Below are 7,070 nucleotides of genomic sequence, written 5' to 3' on the forward strand. Positions count from 1 at the left end.
AGCTATCATGGCTTGATCCCGTGTTGTTGTTAACGTCTTTGCTAACATTAGCATCATCAGCTATCATGGCTTGATCCCGTGTTGTTGTTAGCGTCTTTGCTAACATTAGCATCATTAGCTATCATGGCTTGATCCCGTGTTGTTGTTAACGTCTTTGCTAACATTAGCATCATTAGCTATAATGGCTTGATCCCATGGTGTTGTTAGCTTCGATGCTAACATTAGCAACATAAGCTATCATGGCTTGATCCCATGTTGTTGTTAGCGTCTTTGCTAACATTAGCAACATTAGATTCCTGTTTTGATAATGTGTTGTTGTTAGCGTCTTTGCTAACATTAGCAACAGAAGCTATCATGGCTAGAGCCCGTGTTGTTGTTAGCGTCGATGCTAACATTAGCAACATTAGCTATAATAGCTTGATCCTGTGTTGTTGATAACATCCATGCTAACATTAGCACCATTTGGTATAATGGCTTGATCCCATGGTGTTGTTAGAGTCTTTGCTAACATTAGCAACATTAGCTATCATGGCTTGATCCCGGGTTGTTTTTAGCATTTGTGCTAACATCAGCAACATTAGCTATCATGGATTGATCCCATATTGTTGTTAGCGTCTTTGTTAACATTAGCATCATTAGCTATCATGGCTTGATCCCGCGTTGTTGTTAGCGTCTTTGCTAACATTAGCATCATTAGCTATCATGGGTTGATCCCGTGTTGTTGTTAGCGTCTTTGCTAACATTAGCATCATTGGCTATCATGGCTTGATTCCATGTTTTTGTTAGCGTCTTTGCTAACATTAGCATCATTAGCTATCATGGCTTGATCCCATGTTGTTGTTAGCTTCTTTGCAAACATTAGCATTATTAGCTATCATGGCTTGATTCCGTGTTGTTGTTAGCGACTTTGCTAACGTTAGCATCATTAGCTATCGTGGCTTGATCCCGTGTTGTTGTTAGCGTCTTTGCAAATATTAGCATTATTAGCTATCATGGCTTGATCCTATGTTGTTGTTAACATCTTTGCTAGCATTAGCAACATTAGCTCTCATGGCTTGATCCCATGTTGTTGTTAGCATCTTTGCTAACATAAGCAAAGATGTGTTTTGCCCAGAGGTGTTACTTCAGACTTGTACTTCAGGGTAAAGACTGTTCATCACCACGGTATGTACACACAACTGTTGTTTCATCCAGACTTCCATTAGGCAGCTTTTTAAATCTAAATTATCTGTGAAGCAGACCCGGGTCTGTCTCCTCACTCTTCACTGCTGGCTGCGTTTGACCCGCCTTTAACCTTTTCACCCCTGGGACGTAAACATCCATGCAGGAGGACTACGGGAGGAAGGTTTGGGCAAACTTAGTCATATGATTACATTGCATTATTAGTTTTTTAACGCGTTAAGCTTTCCAGATTAATCATGAGCATTAATATTTTATATATATATATATATATATGACTATATAATATATGGGTTTCACTTGCTGAAATAAGTGACAAAAAATATTGAACTTGAATTTTGTACTCACACTTGCAGACCCGGATACAGGTTTGCCTTTACTTATGAAAATACTTGAAACATACAATACAATACAATACAATACAATAACTTCATTTATCCCAGAAGGGAAATTCATTTGTCTGGAGTCTTATCTGTTTATGGTAGAATTATATAGTCTTATTGCTGATGGTATGAAAGATCTTCTATATCTTTCTGCCCTGCAGCGTCCACCACATACAGTCTATATTCAGGTCATGTGCTTAATGTTCATAAAACTCAGGTCATGATATTTAATTATGCCCTATCACAAGGACTTTTGGCAAAATATAACTTTAAATGGAACTCCTCTCATATCAGATACCTTGGAGTAAACCTCCCCAAAGACCTGTCACAGTTGTATAATATCAACTGTAACCCCATTAACAAACAAAGATACAGAGACCTCAGTGGCTGGAGCTTCCTCCCTCTTGGTTTCGGCAGCAGAATTAGATCAGTAAAAATCAACATTTGTCCCAGATTATTATACCTCTTCTTATCACTCCCAGTGGATATACCTCAAGAACAGTTCAGATGGTACTTCGATACTTCGATGGCCAGATATGATCCAGATTTTACACCAGCATCACAAGATCTTAGATGTAGAGAATTGGTTAATTAAGGTATCTCTTCATTGGTTAAGAATGTAACAAAGTGGGAATTCAACAGTTTTGGTACCATATGTCGATCATTTGGACTTGCTGGGCCTGACTTTTTCAGATATTTACATCTCCGTGATTACTTTTGCAAAAAGGTGAAAGGCCCTGGTACAAGAGAATCACCAATACTTGTGTAGCATTTAGTTCTGCCTTGATTTTTACCACAGACAATGTATACAAAGACAGGAAAGTGTCTCAATTAAGAGTACAAGAGGCCGGCAAATTCAAATTAAGTTTGCATTTATTCAGAGCTTGTCAGATTAAAAAAAGTCCTGAATTCCTCAAAGCCAGAACAACACACCTAGATGATCAGTTATCTCTTGTATGTATCAAGGTTATAATCGCTTTGGATTTTCAATAATTTAAAATTTTTATTTCGTTTTCACTTTTTTTTTTTCAAATTTCAGTTTAGTTTAGTTTAGTTTTGACTGCTGGTTTGTGAGTTTAGTTTTTATTAGTTCTGACTGCTGGTTTGTTAGTTTAGTTTAGTTTTTATTAGTTCTGACTGCTGGTTTGTTGGTTTAGTTTAGTTTTTATTGGTTCTGCCTGCTGGTTTGTTAGTTTAGTTTTTATTGGTTCTGACTGCTGGTTTGTTAGTTAAGTTTAGTTTTTATTAGTTCTGAATGCTGGTTTGTGAGTTTAGTTTTTACTGGTTCTGACCGCTGGTTTGTTAGTTTAGTTTAGTTTTTATTAGTTCTGAATGCTGGTTTGTGAGTTTAGTTTTTACTGGTTCTGACTGCTGGTTTGTGAGTTTAGTTTTTATTAGTTCTGACTGCTGGTTTGTTAGTTTAGTTTTTATTGGTTCTGACTGCTGGTTTCTTAGGTTAGTTTTTATTGGTTCTGACTGCTGGTTTGTTAGTTTAGTTTAGTTTTTATTGGTTCTGACTGCTGGTTTGTGAGTTTAGTTTTTATTGATTCTGACTGCTGGTTTGTTAGTTTAGTTTAGTTTTTATTGATTCTGACTGCTGGTTTGTTAGTTTAGTTTAGTTTTTATTGGTTCTGACTGCTGGTTTGTGAGTTTAGTCTTTATTAGTTCTGACTGCTGGTTTGTGAGTTTAGTCTTTATTAGTTCTGACTGCTGGTTTGTTTGTTTAGTTTTTATTGGGTCTGACTGCTGGTTTGTTAGTTTAGTTTAGTTTTTACTGGTTCTGACTGCTGGTTTGTGAGTTTAGTCTTTATTAGTTCTGACTGCTGGTTTGTGAGTTTAGTTTTTAATAGTTCTGACTGCTGGTTTGTTAGTTTAGTTTAGTTTTTACTGGTTCTGACTGCTGGTTTGTGAGTTTAGTTTTTATTAGTTCTGACTGCTGGTTTGTGAGTTTAGTCTTTATTAGTTCTGACTGCTGGTTTGTGAGTTTAGTCTTTATTAGTTCTGACTGCTGGTTTGTTTGTTTAGTTTTTATTGGGTCTGACTGCTGGTTTGTTAGTTTAGTTTAGTTTTTACTGGTTCTGACTGCTGGTTTGTGAGTTTAGTCTTTATTAGTTCTGACTGCTGGTTTGTGAGTTTAGTTTTTAATAGTTCTGACTGCTGGTTTGTTAGTTTAGTTTAGTTTTTACTGGTTCTGACTGCTGGTTTGTGAGTTTAGTTTTTATTAGTTCTGACTGCTGGTTTGTGAGTTTAGTCTTTATTAGTTCTGACTGCTGGTTTGTGAGTTTAGTCTTTATTAGTTCTGACTGCTGGTTTGTTTGTTTAGTTTTTATTGGGTCTGACTGCTGGTTTGTTAGTTTAGTTTAGTTTTTACTGGTTCTGACTGCTGGTTTGTGAGTTTAGTCTTTATTAGTTCTGACTGCTGGTTTGTGAGTTTAGTTTTTAATAGTTCTGACTGCTGGTTTGTTAGTTTAGTTTAGTTTTTATTGGTTCTGACTGCTGGTTTGTGAGTTTAGTTTTTATTGATTCTGACTGCTGGTTTGTTAGTTTAGTTTAGTTTTTATTGATTCTGACTGCTGGTTTGTTAGTTTAGTTTAGTTTTTATTGGTTCTGACTGCTGGTTTGTGAGTTTAGTCTTTATTAGTTCTGACTGCTGGTTTGTGAGTTTAGTCTTTATTAGTTCTGACTGCTGGTTTGTTTGTTTAGTTTTTATTGGGTCTGACTGCTGGTTTGTTAGTTTAGTTTAGTTTTTACTGGTTCTGACTGCTGGTTTGTGAGTTTAGTCTTTATTAGTTCTGACTGCTGGTTTGTGAGTTTAGTTTTTATTGATTCTGACTGCTGGTTTGTTAGTTTAGTTTAGTTTTTATTGATTCTGACTGCTGGTTTGTTAGTTTAGTTTAGTTTTTATTGGTTCTGACTGCTGGTTTGTGAGTTTAGTCTTTATTAGTTCTGACTGCTGGTTTGTGAGTTTAGTCTTTATTAGTTCTGACTGCTGGTTTGTTTGTTTAGTTTTTATTGGGTCTGACTGCTGGTTTGTTAGTTTAGTTTAGTTTTTACTGGTTCTGACTGCTGGTTTGTGAGTTTAGTCTTTATTAGTTCTGACTGCTGGTTTGTGAGTTTAGTTTTTAATAGTTCTGACTGCTGGTTTGTTAGTTTAGTTTAGTTTTTACTGGTTCTGACTGCTGGTTTGTGAGTTTAGTTTTATTAGTTCTGACTGCTGGTTTGTGAGTTTAGTCTTTATTAGTTCTGACTGCTGGTTTGTGAGTTTAGTCTTTATTAGTTCTGACTGCTGGTTTGTTTGTTTAGTTTTTATTGGGTCTGACTGCTGGTTTGTTAGTTTAGTTTAGTTTTTATTGGTTCTGACTGCTGGTTTGTGAGTTTAGTCTTTATTAGTTCTGACTGCTGGTTTGTGAGTTTAGTTTTTAATAGTTCTGACTGCTGGTTTGTTAGTTTAGTTTAGTTTTTACTGGTTCTGACTGCTGGTTTGTGAGTTTAGTTTTTATAGTTCTGACTGCTGGTTTGTGAGTTTAGTTTTTATAGTTCTGACTGCTGGTTTGTTAGTTTAGTTTAGTTTTTATTGGTTTTGACTGCTGGTTTGTGAGTTTAGTTTTTATTGGGTCTGACTGCTGGTTTGTGAGTTTAGTTTTTATTGGTTCTGACTGCTGGTTTGTTAGGTTAGTTTAGTTTTTATTGGTTCTGACTGCTGGTTTGTGAGTTTAGTTTTTATAGTTTGACTGCTGGGTTGTTAGTTTGGTTTAGTTTTTATAGTTTGACTGCTGGGTTGTTAGTTTAGTTTAGTTTTTATAGTTTGACTGCTGGGTTGTTAGTTTAGTTTAGTTTTTATAGTTTGACTGCTGGGTTGTTAGTTTGGTTTAGTTTTTATAGTTCTGACTGCTGGGTTGTTAGTTTAGTTTTTATTGGTTCTGACTGCTGGTTTGTGAGTTTAGTTTTTATTGGTTCTGACTGCTGGTTTGTGAGTTTAGTTTTTAATAGTTCTGACTGCTGGTTTGTTAGTTTAGTTTAGTTTTTACTGGTTCTGACTGCTGGTTTGTGAGTTTAGTTTTTAATAGTTCTGACTGCTGGTTTGTTAGTTTAGTTTAGTTTTTACTGGTTCTGACTGCTGGTTTGTTAGTTTAGTTTAGTTTTTACTGGTTCTGACTGCTGGTTTGTTAGTTTAGTTTAGTTTTTATTGGTTTTGACTGCTGGTTTGTGAGTTTAGTCCTTTATTAGTTCTGACTGCTGGTTTGTGAGTTTAGTTTTTAATAGTTCTGACTGCTGGTTTGTTAGTTTAGTTTAGTTTTTACTGGTTCTGACTGCTGGTTTGTTAGTTTAGTCTTTATTAGTTCTGACTGCTGGTTTGTGAGTTTAATCTTTATTAGTTCTGACTGCTGGTTTGTGAGTTTAGTTTTTAATAGTTCTGATTGCTGGTTTGTTAGTTTAGTTTAGTTTTTATTAGTTCTGACTGCTGGTTTGTTAGTTTAGTTTAGTTTTTATTGGTTCTGACTGCTGGTTTGTTAGTTTAGTTTAGTTTTTATTGGTTCTGACTGCTGGATGTGAGTTTAGTTTTTATTGGTTCTGACTGCTGGTTTGTGAGTTTAGTTTAGTTTTTATTGGTTCTGACTGCTGGTTTGTGAGTTTAGTTTTTATTAGTTCTGACTGCTGGTTTGTGAGTTTAGTTTAGTTTTTATTGGTTCTGACTGCTGGTTTGTGAGTTTAGTTTAGTTTTTATTGGTTCTGACTGCTGGTTTGTGAGTTTAGTTTTTATTGGTTCTGACTGCTGGTTTGTGAGTTTAGTTTTTATTGGTTCTGACTGCTGGTTTGTGAGTTTAGTTTAGTTTTTTTTAGTTCTGACTGCTGGTTTGTGAGTTTAATCTTTATTAGTTCTGACTGCTGGTTTGTGAGTTTAGTTTAGTTTTTATTGGTTCTGACTGCTGGTTTGTGAGTTTAGTTTTTATTAGTTCTGACTGCTGGTTTGTGAGTTTAGTTTTTATTAGTTCTGACTGCTGGTTTGTTAGATTAGCTTAGTTTTTATTAGTTCTGACTGCTGGTTTGTGAGTTTGGTTTTTATTGGTTCTGACTGCTAGTTTGTGAGTTTAGTTTTTATTAGTTCTGACTGCTAGTTTGTGAGTTAAATTTTTATTAGTTCTGACTGCTGGTTTGTCAGGTTAGTTTTTATTAGTTCTGACTGCTGGTTTGTGAGTTTAGTTTTTATTAGTTCTGACTGCTGGTTTGTTAGTTTAGTTTAGTTTTTATTGGTTCTGACTGCTAGTTGGTGAGTTTAGTTTTTACTAGTTCTGACTGCTGTTTTGTGAGTTAAATTTTTATTAGTTCTGACTGATGGTTTGTGAGTTTATATTTTATTGGTTCTGACCGCTGGTTTGTTAGTTTAGTTTAGTTTTTATTAGTTCTGACTGCTGGTTTGTGAGTTTAGTTTTTACTAGTTCTGACTGCTGTTTTGTGAGTTAAATTTTTATTAGTTCTGACTGATGGTTTGTGAGTTTATATTTTATT

This window comes from Cheilinus undulatus, linkage group 2 (genome assembly GCF_018320785.1).
Source record: "Cheilinus undulatus linkage group 2, ASM1832078v1, whole genome shotgun sequence".
Classification (NCBI taxonomy): Eukaryota; Metazoa; Chordata; class Actinopteri; order Labriformes; family Labridae; genus Cheilinus; species Cheilinus undulatus.